We start from the raw sequence: 22,457 nt of genomic DNA on the forward strand, positions 1-22,457 counted from the left end.
TATAAGTTTGACTAAATCAATACCAGCGAAATTATTTAGGCTAAAAGCCCACTGTAAACACAGTAAACAACACATATAGGCCCACACACAGCTACTAAAGATAAAAAATGTATTTGTTTTTCATTCACCGTTTGACTTCTGTACGGGAAAAGTATTAGTCCTTGTATAACGTGCGCTTCATAAATTCACCGCTTGTGACCTTTCAAGCCCACAGCAACAGTCTGGCTTGGTGAAGTATTTGATTTCATAATCACACATGTAGAATTGAGCCTCGGCCTATTCGCATATTGAACCGTCGGCCTAATGGGCCTCCTTTTTGAAAAGTCGGACAAACTGATCTTCAGACCAATGGGTTCCGTTTTCGGAACATTGAACCGTCAGCATAGTGGCATGTCGATCTAATGGGAAATATTTCGGACCATTGAGACGTCGGAACAATGAGGCGTCGGAATTACGGCATGGCACCGTAGGTAACACAATCACTCAATGAGAGGGAGGGGGGGACGGTGGAGAACATAAAAAGAAGATAGAAATATGACAAAATAACCGTTTAGAATAAATTGCCTTCCAGGTGACTTATAGATGACAACCCCCGCACTGAAAATGGTATGACCCACAGCCTATCATACTATCTCCCTCCCACTATCATACTCCCTCCCTCACTAGCATACACTCTCTCTCACTATCATACTCTCTCTCTCTCTCTCTCTCTCTCTCTCTCTCTCTCTCAATCATACCGTCTCTCACTATCATACTGTCTCTCACTATCATACTATCTCTAACTATCATACTATCTCTAACTATCAGACTCTCTCTCTCACTATCATACTCTCTCACACTATCATACTTTCTGTCTCACACTATCATATTCTCTTTATCTCACTCGCTCTCTCTGTCTCACTACCATGATCTCTCTCACACACTATCATACTCTCTCGCTGACATTATCGTGCTCTCTCTCACACTATCATACTCCCTCTCTCACTTTCATACTCTCTCTCTCACTTTCATACTCTCTCTCTCTCACTATCATACTCTCTCTCTCTCACTATCATTTTCTCTCTCTCTCTCACTATCATACTCTCTCTCACTTTCAAGCTCTCTCTCTCACTATCATACTCTCTCTCCCTCCCTCACTACCATGCTCTCTCTCCCTCACTACCATGCTCTCTCTCACACACTACCATGCTCTCTCTCACACACTATCATACTCTCTCTCACACACTATCAGACTCTGTCTCACACACTATCATTCTCTCTCTCTCTCTCTCTCTCTCTCTCTCTCTCTCTCTCTCTCTCTCTCTCTCTCTCTCTCTCGTGCGCATGCGTGAGCGTTTGTGGAGGTTGTGAGGAGTGTGTCGGAGCGCGACTGGTTTCCCTAAAGGTTTGGTTTTTACATACTTTTTCACTTTTTTTTTGTATTATTGTCACAAGCACATTTGAGCACTGTTACAAGGTTTTTAAAAAATATGGCGACAGCCAGCGATAAGGTGGTTGTTTGTTGTGCAAAAAAAATAACACGGGTTTGAGAAATCTCTCACGCCGGCATGGCGTTAAGGTGCCGTTCGGCGTGGAATTTTCGGTGAAGGAATGTGGGTTAGCGGCTGGTATCGCCTTAACTGAAACACGCAGTGTCATTCAGGAGACACGTGTATATGATCCAAAAGGCAGGAAGTGATGAATTGAATTTGGCTTTGAGGTTTAAATTTGATGGTTTTGATTACACGATTTATGCGACTACAGAAGCAACTAGAACTGCAAGCAGTTATGCAGGGGTCCAAGAAATGTGCATTTCGCCGGCACAACGCGAAGCATGTGTTCAAAACAAATGGGCACGGCGTGTGCCAAAAGATGCAGCTGACTCCAGTGAATCTGTGGATATAAAGGTTTTGACTGTGGGAGGTTCGGTGTGGGAGTTATAGCCCAAAACGCGTTTTCAGAACATTCCATTGGCAAATTAGGAGACATACAATGTCGTAGTTTTTTGGCGCCGCCTTGTGGCGAAATTTTCCGAAGACAATTTTTTGATGGTTTTGATTACACGATTTATGCGACTACAGAAGCAATGAAATGCTTCGGATGTGGTCAGGCGGGTCACGCTGTGCGCAGCTGTCCGGATAAAGTGACTGCGCCGTTGCCAGGGCCGGCCGCGGCGGTGGAGCCGGTGGGGCAAAGGGCTCTGCCTGAAGTGGCGAGCAGTAGCGGGATGTTAATGGTCGTTGGAGGTCTGGAAACGGAGCAGCAGGCTGAGGTGCCAGAGACCGATAACAGCAGTGCACCCATTCGTTTTGAAATCGTGAATATTTCAAACAGTGTTGATCCAAAGTCAGATGAGCAAATTCAGTCTCAAAGCATTTCGGAAACAGGAAATGTCAACATGACGGGGGATTTGTTTAATGAGGATCAAATAATGGTACAGGAGGATGGTACTCTTCTTAAAGTTCCACCCAAAAAAACGGACAATTGAAGATGACACAGCAGGGTCAACATCAGATAGTGAGAGGGATTTCTCAGACTCGTCTCTTCCAGAAAGACTACTTCCAGGTGGACAGAGGAGATAGGGTTATAGTCTAGATCAAGTAAGAACGTTTTTGGAAAAAACTAAAGGCAAAAGAGATGTTGTGGTTGAAGATTATTTTCCTAATGGTTTTCTGTTAATTGGGACTGTGAGGAAACTAATTAGACAGAGGGGGAGTGATGGCCTTGTAGAGACAGAGGTATATAGCCTGAGGAAACTGGTGCGAAAGCTTCAAAGAAATGATGAAGATGAATGGCCAAACAGTAAATAACAATCTGTTGAGCGGATATAGGCTTACACTATTGATACGTTGCCTCTTGTTTTCAAAAAATTTCATAAACATGAGTAGATTTAGGATTGCGTCTTTAAATCTAAACGGAGCAAGGGACGTTAAGAAGAGGAATTTGCTGTATGAAGTCCTGAAAACAAAACATTGCCATTGCTTTTACCCAAGAAACACACAGTAGCAAGGACATTGAGGTCGAATGGCAGAGAGAATGGGGTGGGCAGGTGGTTTTTAGCCATTTGAGTTCAGCATCTGGGGGAGTTGCAATACTTTTTTTCGAGTTCATTTTTTTTTTATTATGAGGAAGTTGTTAGGTTCAGCTCCTCAAAGTCACTGCTAAATATGAAAAAAAATATATATTCTATATTCTTAAATATTTACTCACCAGTTTTGCAGAGGGATAGGCTAGTGTTTTTAGATGAATTGTCAAGCACTTTAGAAGGCTGCAACTCAACCGATTTTTTAATAGTAGGCGGTGATTTTAACTGCACCATTAGTGATTTGGACAGGAATCACATTGAACCACATCTACAGTCAAGGAGAATTTTAAAGTGTATAGTTGAAAGCTATGATCTGGAGGATGTGTGGCGTTCTAAACACAGTACTTAAAAGAATATTCCTGGTCCCACTGCAGAGATAATTATCCATCACCAGGGGCCTCATGTACTAAGGTTGCGTACGCACAAAAACGTGGCGTACGTCCTTTTCCACGCTCACGTTCATATGTACAAAACGTGAAATGATCGTAAAAATGTGCGGTCCCCACGCCAGCTCCAGAGCTGTCGTACACACGTTTCTACAGCTATTGTTCCTTTGGCGACACTTAGAGGTGACGCTGGGAAACTGGGAAAAAAGGTGAAAACAATGACTCAGAGTGATTTGCACATCAGAGACACACTAATGAACAATTAACACACCTTGCAATTATATGGGTGGCTATAAAAGCATGCGCAATGGATGAAGAAAATTGTTTTAAAAATGGCTGCGTTAGCGTTGTTAGAGGACATCGCAAATGGTCAAATCCGAAGGGCGCTGGAGACGCCGGGGCCGACGGAGCAAACCGTGCCCTCTCCTTGCTTGTCTATTCAAAAATAAAAAATTTAAGTTAATAAACACGAGTCAAAGTCTTTAATATCCTGGCATCTTTACGCACGACTTATGTGTATTGCAAGCAGCCAATTGTATGACCAGTATAATTACAGCATTTATGACTTCAGCATATTTACCTTGGGGATGATCGGTGTCCCCTTCATGGGCTCCCACCACTCCGGTGAGAGCTGTGTCACCGATCAAAGCGGCCACTCTCAAATCGAAGGGGGAGAGTTCCCCCACTCCCGTCCCCCCACCTGTTGCGGTCACGCTTCGGCGGTGGGCAGAAACCCTCCGCTTCACCTCCACCTTGAGGTCTGACCACTTTTTTTTAATTTCAGAGTGTGTGCGCTGCTGAGACCCCACTGCATTGACGGCCTCGCAAACACACTCCCACTCACTTCTCTTTTGTTTTGCATTTATCCCTGTTGACAGGGTTCCAATAGCATATGCTTGCGCATTTCTACCTCGTGGAGCAAAATCTCGAGCTCAGACTCTGTGAAGTTTCGTTTTTTGCCTCTGTTCATGGTGCCAGGTGATCGGATTAAGAGGTGAATCTCAGGTCCAGAGGCCTATTTAAATGAAATTGCATATTTAAATGAGGGCGTGGACAGGGAGGAGTTTGGCACCTCGGCATGTGCGCTCAATTCCACGTTGATCGAGATGTCCAAAAGAAACGTGCTTGGATCCATGCGTTCGCACACTTTGATACATCTGAATTTATTTGTGCGTAAGACAGTTTCTGGGTTTTGGCGTACGCCAAGTTTCAGTATGAAATCCACGCAAGTCTTAGTACATGAGGCCCCAGGGCTGGACTGGGACAAAAAATCGGCCCTGGCATTTTTGACCCAGACCGGCCCACCACAATTAATCGACCACCCACCAATACACATTTATCGCGGTCCCTTAAAGATGACTGTTCTATTGAATTGAATTAAAATGTGTTTATTTTTTTTATTTTTTTTGAGCACCTTAAAAAATAAGCTTCAGCACAGGTTCTGTGTGCAGTGCTCTTTTCGTGCTCCTCTGTACGCTGATGTACATGTCTCCAATCTGACATTCCAGTAGTGAATATGCTGGCATCAGTCCTCTTCCCAAATGCCAGACAGACAAAACAGAACAATTTCTGGCGTTCCGTGCAGTATGTGAGCCACTTCCTGCTGGTGCCATCTTTACAACTGAATACCTTCTGCACAACTGGATTGCTAGTATTTTGTTGTGGGTGGTGATCCAAAAAAGCCTCTAAAATGGAAGGCTCAGGACGGACAAAGAAATCAACGTCCTGCTCCTTGCTCTCTCTCTCTCGACGACTCCTCCTCAGTGGATGGTGGCTAAACCTGTTTCATAAATGAGGAGACACACACAATTGATTGAGGTTGAAAGGATTTGTCAGTTAAAGCTAGGGTGGGTAATTTCTTTACTGTAATATTTGGCAAAACTGTCCTAATAGCCAGTCAGCTATATGTAGGTGAAGTGCTCTGAGAATATCTGCTCATAACTTTGCTCTCCCCTGCCTCTGTGGGCCGCACCCAAAAATTGCCACCGCTCATGTACACTTTGACCAATCAGAGCGAGGCTCAGATTCTCCGTTCTTATTGGCTGTGGGACTGTCCGGTCACCTTGGCAACGACGTTGGTGCGTCCCTGCGTGAGCGTTCACGAGCCTAGCGGTCTGACAGTTTTGTACTACTACGGCGGACAACAAATGAATAGCCGTGTCTTCATCAACGGCCCATAAATTTCCCATTCCCCGGATACCATCAACTAACACCACTAAGACAGAGAAAAAAAGAGGAAAGACACTTGTTGAAAGGACAGCTACTAAAAGGGAGGCGGAGAGAGCTCGAAATAAAACCAGAGTAAACATCGGCGTGGCTTATGAGCGATGGAGAGAGTTACGTGACCGGAGAAACTTAAAATCGGACGCTGAGATGGCTATATTTCTTATAGACAGGTAAGGAATTGTGCTATCCCTCCATGGTATATTGCGATGAATATGTAAAGTGTCGGCTGGTATGGTTTTTTACTAAGCAAAGCCACGATAACCGTTACATTACGGTTCTGTAATGTAACCATTTCAATACGGTTCTGTAGGATGTCTTGCATCAGCCGATGGTTCTTTTCCCGGTCCGTTTTATAGGTTAGTTATGGTCACACCAACCCTGGCTGTCGGAATAACACAGAGATTGTGCTAACACGTGGCCTAGGCTTCAACTCAACTGTGGATAATGTCCGAGTCACGTTTGTATAAAAGCTACGTTGACACAACTGCCAAGATAAGCACTGCGAGGGATATTCCATGTATTGTTATAACGTTGTTGCAAGCTAGCAGCAGCCTAGCTCAGTTTCGCGATCGCTTTGAAGTGACGGTTTCCTTGTGTGTAATCTGGCTTTCTGTGTTATTTTAACAAATATATATTTTTTTCAGCACAGTACTGTACATACACAATGATGGACAACGACAGTAAAGAGATCATATCGATTGTCAATATTGATAAGAGGGAGACCTAGAAGAATTCTGTTATCATGGAGAAGGAGGTTTTTTTTTGTTTTTTTTTGCTTTTGTTCTTATGCTAACGAACTACAGTTGCAATTAGTTTGCTATCTTGCTTGGCTGATACAGCTACCTTTCTTAGGCCTACCAGCGCAATGGCAATGATTTTAAGATAACATACATGGTATGTCTGTGAGTAAGATGTTGATGCTATATATGTACTTATGTAGCAATCAGCACTAATGTTTAATTACCTCGGAATCGGACATGGTGTTTCGTCTTCCTATCAATGTAACTGAATTCACATGAACGCGCATAACTGACGTTCGGTGGGAGGAGCTACAGCAGGTAGCGTGGCAGGGACGGGCCAGAAAGCACACGACGGAATCTCAACGGCTGTTTTCTCCAAAATCGCCCACCCTAGCTTTAAAGAGGTGGAAAGATGCATTCAAATATAGTTATATAGGCAAAATGCACAAATTGTTGTTTTACTAAGTAAACCAATGTGAAAAAAAGTTCACAAAAGTAATGGTGTACTTAATGTGTATCATTCTAAAGTACATGATGGTATAGAAAGCAGGTCTAATAAAAGATGCATTACTCAACAGCTTGTAAAAATTAAATACAATTCTGTGGTCGTCTAATCTTCTGAATGTTTCTAAAAGACAAAGCCTAAGGCCTCAAAAACTCAAAGTGTTGTGAAAGTAGAAAGTGAGTACTTTAAGTTGCATATTTGAGTGAACATAATTTTCTTCAATTACTGTTAACTTTGAAATATATTAATATATTTTTTATGTTCTGGTCAAATTACAGTCTGTGTTTTTAAATTGCATTTAAATTATATATAAAAATCATTTGTTTTCCCCTGGGAATAAATGTTTGTCTAAATTTTATTTATTTAGCTTATAGCATAGGCTACACAAAAGCTGGCTCATAAACAAGTTTTATCTATTTTTGTCCCAAAAGAGCTGTTTACCCATATGGCCTTAGCCTAATAAATTAATATGGCAACTAAAACATGCAGCTTCCTCACTTTAATGATGATCAACTAGCAAAATAATTAAACTTTTTCAGTCCACCAACAACAGAGCTATTTAACTCCCCAAAGAAAACACAAGAGCTAGCAAATGTTTAGTAGGGCTAATTGTGGTGTTAGCTAAAATAGCCACTTTAAGCTGGCTCTGTACACCATGATGTTATAATCCAGGCCAGGCATTTAGCTGCAAACTACACTTGCTGTGTTATAATTAAGCAAGCTGGCTACACATTTTTCTTTTAGCAACATAACTTAATTTACAACTTCTTACCACTAGTCCAGCAACTGTCCCGCTGAGCGGAGAGAGACTCCCAATCTCCTCGCCTGAGCCCTGGCCGGCGCAGCCGCCAGCTATCGCTGTTCTTGGCCTCGGCCACCATTCATTCCCCTCTTCGACCCCGCCGCCGGCATCCTGCTCGGCCTCTGCCGCTGCAGAGGGCCAGCTCCAGCTGTCGCAGCAAACATGTGCGATATTTTTCCACATTTGGGCTTGTCTTTTTTGTCTCTTCAGTTTTTCCGCGCCTCCTTTACTTTTCTTCTCCATTGTTTTTTAGTGATGTGATAGATTGACAGCCGGGGCCTGACGGGCGGGACCTCGCCCCTCTGGTGTGTGTGTGATAGGGCCAGGCCCAGCCCAGAACCAATCATGATGAGTAATGGGCCTTTCATGTTAAGTTGACACTGACAGGCAGCCCGCACACACAAGAGAGAAAGGACCTCGGCCCTCGGTAGGGGCGGGCCGGGCCGGGCTGGGCCCCGAATTATTATTTGAAAAAATATATTTATTTATTTATTTATTTATTTTAAACCTCGTCGGCCCAAAAGGGCTGCCGGCCCACCATGCCCGGTATGCCAGATGGTCAGTCCAGCCCTGTGTTTATTTATCTATGGAGCACCTGGAAGTTGGAGAAGGCGAAATATAGCTCTCTTCAACAATGGTGGGATATTGGCAAGATACAAATACAACAGTTTTGTAATCAGTACACTTTTAACTAGGGTTGAGCACCGAAACTCGGTTCCAGTAGGGAACCGGTTCCAACGTAAACGGTTGTAACTAGATCGAATAAGAACGCACATTTCGGTTCCACATAACGGTGCCTGACGTTTTTTAACGCCCTCTACCCCGCCCCCATGGTGTTGCGGCGTCAACTTGCGTTAGTGCTGGGCGCTATACCGGTTCACACTGAATAACGGTGTGTATTTTCGTTAGGATATGATTTTTTTTATAAACCGCCGTACCGGTGTATTTGATTACACAACTTTCGGAACGCAGCGCTGCGCGACACTGTTTCAGACCCTTTTCAATGTTGCGCTAAACACGCATGGTACGACTACTTTCTTCATAGGTCCATGACTGCGAGGCGTGGTATTTCAGGCCAACTGGTAAAAGAGTGTGTCACGGCTTTCAAACATATAAAACATAAAGCCGATGGGCGCCTCGAGACTCGAGACGGACTTGTCAACGCTCTGTGGCATCGCTTACTTGATGTTGTTTTGATTGAAGGTTGTAGTGGGTGAACGTGAATGAACGTGTGTGTGTGTGTGTGTTGCGAGCGAATGTAATTTTAAAGTAAAAAACCAACAAACTTAAAGCCGATGCATGCATCCAAAACTTTCTGTTCAAAACCAAATAAACAAATCAAAAACAGAGTCGTTATACGCTTCAAATACTTTTTCTTTTTAAAACGATGGAATTAAACGCGGTACCGAGCGGTTGAAAACAATGTTGGCGTCTCCTGTGGCTGCCTTGCGCATCTGATTAATATTACTTAATATGACTTTGGCAGTAATGTTGCGCCATGATGCGTGTCTGCCTGGTTAAAGCGAGTAATTAATATTATTTGTAATTATTCTTTAAAAATATATTTATCAGTCACAGCACACAGAGCAGCCTCTTCGGGTAAGTCGAGTAATTTAATGCCAACCGTGAATCTTGCATATCAAGTAGGCTATCAAACACCGTTGCCATTCAACACAGTGTCCGCTGACTTTCTGCTTAATGTGAAACTCATAACAAGTCGTGCATGTATGCAAGTGTGTGCCGTTTTGTTTTTTTAAGTACCGGTTCGAGAACCGTTTTAGCACCGGAACCGTTTGAAAAGTACAGAGTAGGCACCGGTATCGGATAAAACCCAAACGATACCCAACCCTACTTTTAACGTCACTAGAGACACCCTCAGATCAATCAAAGATCTAGAGGTAGATATTGTGGAACTCCAGACTACGTACGGATCCACAGGAGATCGAGGCCAGATGCATGCACGCAAAGCTAAAAAAGCCAAGTTGGCGGATCTGCTTGGGATCAAAGCACAGGGAGCTTTGATCCGGTCTAGGTTACAGAACATTGCGGAGATGGATGCTCACTCAAGATTCTTTTTGATGAGACAGAGCCGTCTCATCCACTGTCTTACAGTAGATCTGCTGATGGATGCGGACTCACAGAATCATCTGATATTAGGAGAAGAGCTGCAGAGTTCTTCTCTCAATTAAACACCTTTGAATACAGCGACAACCCAGACGGTCTAACGCTTTTCCTCAGTAACCTACCTCAAATATCTGAGCAAAAAAGAGCTGAAATGGGATAACCTATTACAATGCAGGAGCTAACAGTTGCACTAGAGGGCATGAAAAAGGGCGGAGCACCAGGGATCGATTCCAGTGGAGTTTTTCAAAGCTTTTTGGCCCTTTCTAGGGGAAGACCTTCTGGCTGTTTTAAATGACAGTATGGAGAAAGGTTGTCTTCCTCTTAGTTGCAGGAGAGCTGTCCTCACTCTTCTACCTAAAAAAGGTGACCTCTGTGAGGTGAAAAACTGGAGGCCAGGAAGTTTGCTGTGTACTGATTACAAGATTATCTCGAAAGCATTGGCAAATCGTCTGAGGGACGTGATGGATCAGGTTGTTCATATTGACCAGTCCTATTGCATCCCTGGCAGATCGATTAGAGATAACATTGTGTTAATTCAAGACTATTTGGACATCTCAAACTCATTGGATCTCCAGCTTTGTTTTATTTCTTTGGACCAAGAGAAGGCTTTTGACCGGGTGGAGCACCAAAACCTCTGGTAAGTGTTGGAGGCTTCCGGTTTCTCCCCTGGTTTCATTGCTATGATCAGGGTGCTCTATAGTGAGGTTGAAAGTGTACTGAAAGTCAACAGTGGGTTAAGTGCTCCTTTTAGCATTGGCAGGGGTATTCGACAGGGTTGTAGTGTCTCGGGTATGCTTTGCTCAATTGCAATCGACCCTTACTGTGTAGGCCTAGGAAAGAGATGAGAGGGGCCAGGGTAGTTGATGGTATTGCTCCGTATTTTCCCTCTGCATACGCAGATGATGTTATTGTAGCTATTAGGGAGGATAGTGATGTTCAAACATTGACCCATATTGTGGAGCTTTATGGGGAAAATATCATCCTCAAAAGTGAATCGGGCTAAGAGTACTGCATTAATTGTAGGAAAATGGCAAAGAGAAAGACCAAAACTACCTGAAGGGCTTTTATGGGTCACAAATGGCATCAAGTACTTCAATTGGGGGATGAGTCAATGGTCATAAAGAACTGGGAATGAGTGGTGGAAAGAATGCAAGGCACTTTTAAGGAATGGAGATGGCTCTTACCTCGTACGTTATTTAGGCGCACCATTATTGCTAACAATCTTGTGGCACCTGTATTATGGCATCGACTTAGCGGTTTAGACCCCCCAGCTGGTCTTTTTGCAAGGATTCAGGGCATTATTCTAGATTTATTTTGGGATAAGTTGCACTGGATACCACAAGATGTTTAACATTTATCTAAAGGAGAGGAGGGCAGGGTTTAGTCAACCTTGAAAGTAGGAAGGGAGCTTTTAGACTAGAGTTTTTATAAAGTCTTCTTTATGGACCACCAGACTTACCATGGAGGCCAGTTGCAGAATTGATTTTAGGTCGAGTTGGGAATTTGAACTTTGGTAGGGAATTTTGCACTTTTGACTCATCTTTCTTTAATCTTAAATGTTTTCCACTTTTCTATGCAAGTGTTTTTAAAACGTGGAATATGATGGATAAAACTACTTTGGACTCTAATCCATCACTTCACAGGCTTCTAAGGGAGCCAATTCTAAAAGGAGCACAGCTGGAGATTCCCTGGCAACCTGGATCTCTAATCAGATGTGGTGTGGTGACAGTGAAAACCTTTGTACAACTGACTGGAGGGAATATAGCTGACACAATGGCACTGGCTGCCAAGCCGGAGATCCACTCGTTTTCATCCCGGAACAACTTCTTGCAAGCCTTAAGGTACGGCCACACCAACCGCGTTACTCGCGTAAGACGCGTATAAAATCTGCAATTTTTCCATAGGGAACCATTGGTTTACGCGCGTATGAGCTGCGTAGATGCGTTACATGCACTAAAGCAACATTTTAGCCGCGTATGAGCTGCGTATATACGCACCTAACGCACCTACGCGCCTACGCCCGGAGTTCAAAAAATTTAACTTTCAACGCTCCAACGCGTGATGCTTAGCCGCGATAGCCAATCAGCGTGGAGCTTGACCCGACGTCACTGGCAGAGAGTAGTGACGCTTGCACAGAAGCATACGGCCGACATTTTTCTTTATTCTGGGTGGAAATAGTAACATAGTTACGCCATTAAATGCGTTTATGTAAACATTTTTAGCGAGAAATGTGCATTTTACTTTCATAATGTTCGCTCGGTGAATGTGAAGGATGTTTGGTTTGATAGTTATGACGAAGAGGGAACGCTCCATTCACTTGCATGGACAGCGTCTCTGGTTGCTATGCAACCTCAACGTCTTGGCGGACTATAACCCTATATCTCTGCTGATCAACACTACGAATGCTGGAAACACACCAGACACACCATGTGAAGTTATTTAACCCGATTATTGTTATTTATATCTGAGATTATTTAATCTAACCCGATCCAAGCTCTATCATGCACCCAAACACGGCAGCGTTTGGGTTTCCTTCCTCGGACTCCTAAATCCAGCGCAGCCACAGGCGCGTAGCTGCGTAGGACCATTTTTGACACAAAATGGTCAAGCAACAATTTAGCTGCGTTACGCGCGTAAATCTTACGCGGGTTACGCGTTTGGTGTGTTCGTACCTTTAGGAATGCTGTATCAGAAGGGGAACATAAACTACTTGAAGATGGGAGATTGATTAATTTCTTGTTTGGGCAAGCAAAACTTGCTATCTACTATAGTAGGAAGCAGAAAATAAAAAGTGGTCAAGCTAAAGAGTGTGTTGCAACTTTCAAGGGTTTGGTAAAAGCAAGGATTTTACTAGAATTATTATGAACAGATGAAAGATCTGGATTCTTGTAAAAAACATTTGGGATGATGGTGTTTTGTTTTCTTTCGTTGATGGTGAGATGTTTTGGAAAAGCTAATTTCGCTTAAAAAAAAAAAGACCATTGTAAATTAAGAAATGTAACAATAATGTAATTTATAAAATAAAAATAAAATCTCTCTCTCTCTCTATCATACTCTCTCTCCCTCACTATCATTCTCTCTCTCCCACACTATCATACTCTCCCACACAATCTTAATCTCTCTCACACTATCCTACTATCTCTGATTCTCACTGTCATACTCTCTCTCTATCTCTCTCACTAGCATTCTCTCTTGCTCCCACACTATCATACTCTCTCTCTCTCCCTATCATTCTCTCTCTCACTATCATACTCTCTCTCCCACATTAGCATACTCTCTCTCTCCCACACTTTCATACTCTCTCTCCCACACAATCTTACTCTTTCTCTCTCTCGCTATCATACTCTCTCTCTCTGACACTATCATACCCTCTGACACTATCATACTCTCTCTCTCTCTCCCTCACTATCATATTATCTCGCTCCCTATCACACTCTCTCTCTCTCCCACACTATTATACTCACTCTCACACTTTCAAACTCTCTCGTAGTTTTCTGCGATGGGGGTTCATTTACCTGTGCATTGTTCAGTCTGCCGCTGTGTCTTGTAACGGAGATTAACCGAGATTTAAAACACTTAGACTAATTTAAGAGAGAGAGTGCAAAAGAAATCGAGGGGTCCGGAGCAAGAATTGACAAAAGACTTTATCGTGCAGAAAAACAACAACGACAACAGCCTGAGTAGGTTTGCAAAGTCACTGGCCCCACATTGGGCTGCAGCCTCACTTATACACGTATAGGAATTTCTTTGTTTACAATGGAGTCACAACGGGGTTTCCTTTGTCCCTAATGAGGTTTTCCGCCTAGTCTCTTCGTCTCAGCGTGTTATCAACCGTGCCCCGGTCTGAGGTCCGCAGGGATTAGCCTTGTCAGTCAAAATGACCCACGCCTGAAAGGTGGAGGTCAACATGACTTGACCCCGCAGTTCCCAGGGCATTTCTGCGTGCCTACCATCTGGTGTGAACCCAGACTCAGGCGTCATGTGCTTTCCACTATTTAAAATATTAAGCCTATTAATAATCATGGTTTACTATAGAATATACTCAATAATTTCTACCACACATCCCCCCTTTGTGACTACTAAGGTCACAACAAAAACATAACAGTCGTTTGGGTCATATTTTGCTCTACATTTGATCATCGTTAAAAACCTTTAAACATGTTCAGGAGTCTCAACCTGATTTAAGGCAAAAAAGATCTATCAAATGTCTAACATGTCTAACTAGAATTCACACATAACACAGTATTTTCAGCATGCATTGAAAATTAGCATTTCAGAATATATGACATAAAAATATGAAACTCAAAAAATGACATTTCAAAAAATAAGTAAATAATAGAAATTAGAAACTAAAATTGTTAACAAGCTTGCATGGATTTGGATAGCTCTGATTTATCATCATGTACTGGTATACTATATAACGTGGGGGGTTAGGGTACCGCAGTTGCTCCTGTTCGCAGCCACCATGAGGGCCATCTCTTTAGAAAGCCTGGATCCTATTACGGATCTGACTATGGGAATGCAGCAGCAGAAGATCAGACCCATCACTGTTAGTACTATTAGGAGCACTACCCCTATCTTTGCGAACATCATTCCCCACATACCAAACTTTGTTTCAAGCCATCCAAACATTCCCTGATCATGGCCTGCGTTTTCCTTTAACTCTTTTCTTAAACGTTTTAAATTGTTCATTGCAAGTGTAAATGATCCATCTGGGGCAGTATTATTTGGAATGAAGGTACAACACATTTCACCAATAAGATCACAAACTCCCCCCCTTTCTGCTAGAAGCCAATCTAAAGCCTGTCTGTTCTGCCAAGCCACAGCGCTTGTGGCTGTCAGCTGTTCGCCCAATGCAGATAATGCATCATCTGTGTAGTTAATGAACCTCTGTTGGTTGTAAAAGATATAATTGATCCATTCCGCATTTTTAGCAATTCCGATTACTGGCAGTAGTGCCTCAAATCCTGCTGCTACTTCACTTCGTGCCTTAAATTTATCGGGTATTCCCCTGGGTTGTCCTATTTTATCAATTTGTATGTTCTCGTCTGCCTCGTATGCTCTCTTCCGCCTATTTAGGTTATCTGTTTCTAAGTTATCGACTACATCTTTTATTGATGGTAGTATTGCAATTTCCGTAACCACTTGGACTTTCGCGCATCGTCCTCTCCACATTTTAGCAAGTATGGGACGAAGAATGTTATTACCGCAAAGCCAAAACTGATCTGCCACCACTCTGTCCTGGCTCACGAATGCTCCATCACTACACAGTATTGACATGTAATTCTCTCTAGACTTCTGCTGAGAGCCTGGTAAAAGCTGAACATTTTTAATCGCAGGTGGCTGATATAACATTTGTTTCCCGTCTATATCGAATAGCGTGACATTCCAAATTATGTTACATTGTTCCTCTGGTATACTACCTACATCGCTGGCATTTTCGTTTCCTTCGTCATTTTGAAAGCATTCTAATCCTTGAAAATTGGTTTGTGTTGGTCGTGTTACTTCGCCTATTTCTTGTGATTGAGTTATATCAAATTCTCGGCATCTTTTCATGATTACATTCCATGGCATTCCGTCATATTTATCTTCAAGATATTTGTTATGTTGACTCGATCCTAACAGCAGAAAACATTTCATTGAACATATAACATACTTTTTCTGATATGGAATACCTTCTGTTCGTGTTGTATTTAAATTGACCTCTATATCATACTCCTGCTGTGTCCGTTCTTCTAAGCAAAATTCAAACGCTGTAGAGCGGCGACCAATGCTTAACAGTTGTTCGTTCTACAAGAGTCTCTTCAAGAGACATGGATGTTGATGTAAAGATCCTTGTCGCCATAGTTTATTTTTGATTACACAAGGATCTTCTGCTTCTAATGTAAAATTAAACGTTCTGTCTGACACTGCTTTAAAAAATATAAATTCTCTCACGTTCAATTGATAATTTCCGTTGTAGTCCCATGTTCTTCCTGACGTTACTTTTAGACACCATTTCATTGAATCAAATTGGATATGTAATTTACACCGATCTTTCCTATGTGCATGTTCATAATTCTGGCGGAGGGTTAATGCACATAGGTGTTCGTCATCCGACATAACAGTATAGACAAAGTCATTGATTTGGTCTTGCGGTGGTATCTGAGCATACAAGACTATTTTCCCTTTGTTGTCAACCAGTCCTGAATGATTTTGGGCCGGATTATCCTGTGTTCCTCTCTGGCTTTCTTCAGTAGGCCTACCACCCCCTAATTCCTGGCCCTTCCAGGTTTGTGTTGCCCCCGTGGTTTCATCCTTCCTCGGGGTCTGTGCTTGTGCCAGCGGAATCTGGCACAACCCGTAAAGGATCAGAAACAGGCTCCCCGTTTTCAGCATCACCATGCTGCTGTATCTCTTGGCTCGACTGGATCTGGTCCTGGGGCAGCTGGTCAGCCCCACGTGTGTCTGCGTCTGGCTCCTCCTCCTCACTCCTCACGTGCAGTGGTTGAGATGATACCACGTGGCACTTCCTTCCACTTGGATGGCTGTTGGTGTTGCGTTGGTGACTTTGTATGGTCCTTCTCTCCTGGGTTCGTTTGTTCCACTTTCTCCTGAAGACTCTGAGATACACGTGGTCACCTGGCTCCACCCCCCTTGGTGGCTCCTTCTCCAACTCTGGAACTCTGTTTTTCTCCTGTTAGTAAATAAGCCTGTGTATGCCAGTTAGTTGTCCCATATAGCGTCTTAATTCAGTTTCCAATTGTTCCAATGGAGGTCCTTTGTGAGGCCCTCGAATGACAGGCGAAGGCATGGGTCGACCCGTAAGCATTTCATGCGGGGTTAGATGCGTCGTTCTGTTAGTTTTCATGCGATAACTCATTAGTGTCAGTCGTAGTGCATTAGTCCTTTAAGTTAGTACTCTAATTTAATTTTGTTAATCTTTGTCTTAAGCGTCCGATTCCTCTCTCCACCATACCTTGTGGTTTGAGGAATGTAGACACAGCCTAATCTTTGTTTGACATGCAGATGTTAAATCACTTGTTTGAGTGTTTTCTGAATAAACGCTGCCCTATTGCCTGAGCTAATTTGTGACGGAATTCCAAACCTTGGCATGACTTCTCTAGTCAGAACCTTAATTACCGTAACCGCACTTTGGTCTTCTGATGGGACTGCTTCTACCCATCTGTTGAACACTGTTTTTTCAAATATTTCACACTTATTCAGCTGGATGTTAATCATTGTTTGCAAGTATGGTGGAGAAAAACCTTGTTTTCAAATTTTTTCTAATTCTCCTCAATACCTCCCCCCTTGCGCAATGGTCAAAGCCATGCGCAGTAAATGATAAGCAAATCTAATAACGCCGTTGGTGCAACCAACGTCGAAACGTGTAACCTTAAGCATCAGCAAACTGAAACCAATCTTTTGGGAAGGGAAATCGAAACCTGTATGTTCAAATCCAAAGCCCAATATGGGTGGGTTTACCATCAGCCGCCTGAAACCACGCTGTTCCAAAGTCATGCACTAAACCGAAAAAACGTACATGCATTAGTGGCCTTCTATACCACAAAGGAAAAATTAAATAAAATAAAAACGCGACATGCCCCGTTCCAAGACTACTTCTGCTGCCATAGCTGACATATCTGACTCCTGTTCCCCCTCCACCTTTCATCAGCCGGCTTTTCCTATGATGGTTGCAGTCCGTCACTCCATGATCAAGTGAGCCAGTGCTCACAGTGACTCTGCCAAGTAATCGTGACTGTGCCTGACTTAGGTTGTCCCGGGCTTCAAGGTGGGATCTTACCCGTCGTTGGCTAACCAGCCTTCCATACTGGCAGGATTATTGCAGGATGCCGTACCTGGGATACGATCAATCCCCACCTATATGGTGGTATAGATCGCAAAGTGGAGGGATGGAGACAGAGTCATCAGCCGCATCTGCCTTATGCAACCATATGTGTGCGTAATGAATACAAATCAGGGCGACTATAAAACAAAAGATAATTTATCAGAGTTAAAATTATTAAAGTGTTGCAGCAGTATTAGTGGCATTTGAAGGTAAACCCACTACTTCCGAATCCAATTTGACAACATAGCACGTATGACTCCTTCCCAGCAGATGTGGCGTCAACCCACCTACTGTCCTTTACTAGGGAGATGTGAAAGAAAACAAAAATCACAATATTAAAACTTGCATTTTCAATATTGCACGACTCACTTTTGTCTTAACCATTACTCAAAATCATAATTCTCTTCATAATCCTACCCGATTGCCCTTCACTATCTATTTAAATTGGACGACCTAATTAAACCTTTTATTCTACCTATTTATTTTGAATGACATGTCATTGTGGATAACCTAAATTAGAAATTTGGATAACGTTTTATCATACTTATTCGGTCTAATTTTTAAGTATTGCCGATTGTTTTTTCTAAATTATAAGATCACTTTTAATAAATTGTCTATTACTTATCATAATCTCGAGGGAAATATTTTATTTGTGTTGTTATCTTGGCACCTAGACCTCGTCAGGTCCAAGCACCAAAATAACATCCACCTATCCACGCAGAGTCCATGGGTTGGGTCTGCTCCTCTTTTGATGAGTCACTTTACCCTGGCGCCATTGAACCCATTGACTCCTGTGGAGTGTGGTGTGCAGACAATTTTTTAACGCTAATTGCTCATGTTTTGGAGTCTAAATAATTATTCCTAAATCCTGTAATCACCATTTAACTTGCTCAGGGACACATCAACACTCAGCTAGGAGAGATGGGGATCGAACCAGCAACCCTTTGGTTACTAGACAACTGCTCTACCTCCTGAGCTAAACGACCCCAGCCACCTCTCCGCTGATTTATTACCTCCGGGTCGGTCCTCATCCGCCCTTTTTGCTTTCTATACATTCCTCTCCCTTCTCCAAACACCTTCTCTCTCTGATCCAACCCGTTGTCTCACCAGTGCTTTGTGTACCAAGATGTAATGATATATACCACATGATATTCCGACGCGATGGAGAGTCTCCAAGAGCCACAGAATCACCAATCCCAGCGGTGGTTCTAGGTTTTTTCTAAAACAGTGGACATGGGTTACATACAGGAACCAATTACAGAGTACATCCAAACGCACAAATAATGTATTAGGCACAATGCAAATTCAATCTCTTTCTCTCTGTTGTCTCTCTGTCCAGCCCCCACCTGCGGGTTTTTTCATTACTTACGTTCCTTCTCTCTAACTTTCTTTACCTCTCTTTATCTACTTCCTTTGCTTTCACAAATCTCCATAACCATTTTCACTTTCAGTAATCCTTTCCTTTCCTTTCTGGTTTATTCGTTTTTTGGACACTCTCCAAAACTAGATTTATTAATCTTAAAAAGGCCATCGAAAGATATGAATCTCCCCAAAGAAAATTCTAACCGGAAAGCCTTCTCCAATCTCATCGTCACTTCTCGTTGCCAATCTACACACTCTTCCTCTTCTCTGTCTCACTCTTCACAAATCACTTCATCTGTCCCCTCTAACTTAACTCAATGCTAACTCTTTCTCACTCACTCACTCACTCACTCACTCACTCACTCACTCACTCACTCACTCACTCACTCACTTACTCACTCACTCACATATACAACTTAAAATAGGAATTCACCGATTTTCATCCTTGGAGCTGTCATAGGCATTAACTGCGTGTGTTCCGAGAATCCTAAAGTTTTGGTGAATTTTCCTGCCAGGGTGAGGTGAGAGGCATAATTTGGACCTACGCAAGTGTAAGTGGCTCCAGTGTGGGCCATCATTGGCGTGCCTCTATAATTTATCAGAACCTGCAGTACTGGTTCCTCATCAGCTTGTTTTGTGATTGCTACAAGCTGACCCTCCCCCTGTGGATTCTCTGGGCACCCCTAGTATCCCTGACCTAAAAAGGGACCCGCCTGTCCCTGGTCGCTGTTACCCTGTCCTTGCTGGGATGGAAAAGGGTTAGTCAAACAATTTCTCTTCATATGTCCTTCCATGTTGCACCCATAACATATTAAAGGACCTCTGCGTTGTCCTTGGGATCCTGGTTGTTGATTGTTTCTAAACTGTCCTCGGGGCCCCTGATTCTGTCTATTTTTATTTGTGGGGTTCCCATAATTATGGATGTGTACATGTGTAACAGGTGGAGTAGGTGACAGTTGGCTCTGAGGCTGTTGTACTGGGAGAGAAAATGCCAATCGTGGATATTGGTTTTGAAGTGCGCCCTGCTGGGCGGCTTGCGAAATTACAGCAGCTGGTTCTAAAACACCTGCCTGTCTCTCCTTATCTCTTTCCTTCCTTGTGAGATCTTCCAGCTGAAGCTGATATAGCTTCCTCTGGACCTCTTTGCTTTGTTCCTGTATTCTTTGTTTATTCTGACGATATTCATCCACTGCATGAACTAAATGGCCATTCAAATTTCTATGAGATCCTGATGTAGACAGTCCAACCACATCCTCTAGTTTGGCTTTGATTTGGCTGGGAAGTGTCTCTATCACAGAGTTTCTAAACATGACAGAGAACACCGGATGTATCTCAGGATCCTCATTCGTCTCCAAGCGCCATCTGTCCACTTGGGCCTGGAGGTAGGATGCAGGATTCTCTGTGTCATTGATGGGGAGGCCTCTCATGTTTTTATGATCGATATGGGTAGGGAACTCCGTTCTTAGTGCGTTCCACATCGCCACTCTGTAGTAATCAAGTGTAGTCCCATCATGCATTCCGTCCATTATGTCCAACCCTCCATTCCTCAGTACAGACTCCATTTTAGATAACCCCAATACTCTTGCCAACAGAGCTTTCAGGTCACCCACTGCAATTAACTTTCCCACTGTGAGCTCCTCAAATGTTCTAATCCATTTAGACGCCCCGTTAATTATGTTAGGGAGTTTAGAAATGACTCCCTCTAAGTCCTGTGAACCCCACGGTTGATAATGGGCCTGTTGTCCGTTGACTAGAGTAGGATAATTTCCCGGAGAAGTTTCGGGTGCTTTTCCTTCTCTCTGTGATCTCCTTAGTTTCTCATCTAACTCGAGTGGTGTGGGGCTTACTGATGTACTGCAGCCAGGCTCCTCTGCCCCTTGTGTCCCACTAGACCACTCCTCCTTTCTTTTGTTCCGCTTCTTTAATTTCCTTTTAGCATTCTTAGTAATGTGTTTTACACATGGTTGTGATGACCCTTCACCAACATGTTCAATGTCATCCTCCTCCTCTCCTTCATTCTCGTTTTCACCCTCACTACAACAAATGTCAGCATTGTTACACTCTTCCCTTGTGATTATTTTTCTGGCCACTCGTTGTATTGCGCGCCACCTCTCTCCCTCCATTTCAAACAAAGCTAGCACTAACCTTTCCCTGTCTCTCATCTCTAAGGCCTTTTTTCCACTTCTGTTAGGTTTGTAGTTCCTTATTACTACCTCCATGTCCCTACACATTATTGGATCAAAAGTCCCTCCCATGGGCCATATCGTGTTTGTTTTAGCTGTTCCTTTCTCCCATTTCTCAGAGATCCTTGTTATCTCATCTCTGAGCAATGGATTATCTTTGCTCAAAATCTCTACCGCTGTTGGTGCCATTTTAAATTATTACTATTAATTATTATTAATTTATTTGAGTTTATCCTACTAGTTAGTTTAAATACTTTATTATCTCTAAGCTACAAACGTGAACTCCTCCCAAGCGCTCGTCTCCCTCCTGAAGATTGGAATGTGGCCCCAACACTGGCCTGCAGGCTCCTGCTCGTCCCCTGTGTGTTTGCTCGTGCACGTGCAGTTAGTCAGCGCGGTGATGTCAAAGAGGATTTACACATTTATTCAGTACTTCAACAAATGAACTATTCTTTATCCGTCTAATTTATTTATGATTATCAACTACTTCAAAACAAATTAACTATTCTCTGTCCGCCTAATTTATTTATGACAGAATCAACAACAAATGAACCGGGTCGTAAAAAACCTCAGAGGACTTAATCCTAACACGACTTAAATACAGACAATAAGCCGGTTCATACAATTTCTTTATCTTATATTAAAAAATGTCCGAATTGTTTGGAATTAATTACAAAATAAAAAGTTGACCGAGTGTATAAACTGGCCTTTTGGTTAACACATGACCAGTCGGATGAATTATGAATCAACCAGAATTTCAAACAAGAACCTATCGCCACACAGCACCAAGATCAGAGTTACAGACTGGCCCTTTCTTTAGATCCAACACTGCAGCGTGATTGGAAGATTAGCGGGTCAAACTCATTCAAACGGAACGTCAAGCGACAAGCCCATTCTTTTAAAATAATGGCCGAATACATAACCACTCGAACAGATCAAGAACAAACAAGAAACTTCTCAAAACACCAAGATCAGGATTAGCTAATCACCTGAAGCGGTATCCCAACCAAGAGACTTATCTATTCAAAAAGTTCGAGATGCCTGTTTCCTCAAAATAGCAAGATCGGAATCAGAAATTTACCATCATTGGTGCAGGATCTGCAGGTCAACTGCACCAAGATGAGCATTTAAAATTCACTAGTCAGCATCCCAAGAAAGCTCCTCAAATAAAAACGACTGAATTCATTCCCAACTGACAACTCAACTCCAAATAGGATACTGTCAGAAAAAATCCTAC

The 22,457-nt window shown here is 42.8% G+C and overlaps 1 protein-coding gene across 1 annotated transcript in view; it reads left to right on the top strand.

Annotated features, from left to right (window-relative positions):
* LOC132453326 (zeta-sarcoglycan) overlaps positions 1-22,457 on the top strand; it is a 607,697-nt gene that overhangs the window by 582,132 nt on the left and 3,108 nt on the right. The gene's annotated exons all lie outside the window — the stretch shown is intronic.

The sequence above is a fragment of the Gadus macrocephalus genome, chromosome 3 (assembly GCF_031168955.1).
Source record: "Gadus macrocephalus chromosome 3, ASM3116895v1".
NCBI classification, from domain to species: domain Eukaryota; kingdom Metazoa; phylum Chordata; class Actinopteri; order Gadiformes; family Gadidae; genus Gadus; species Gadus macrocephalus.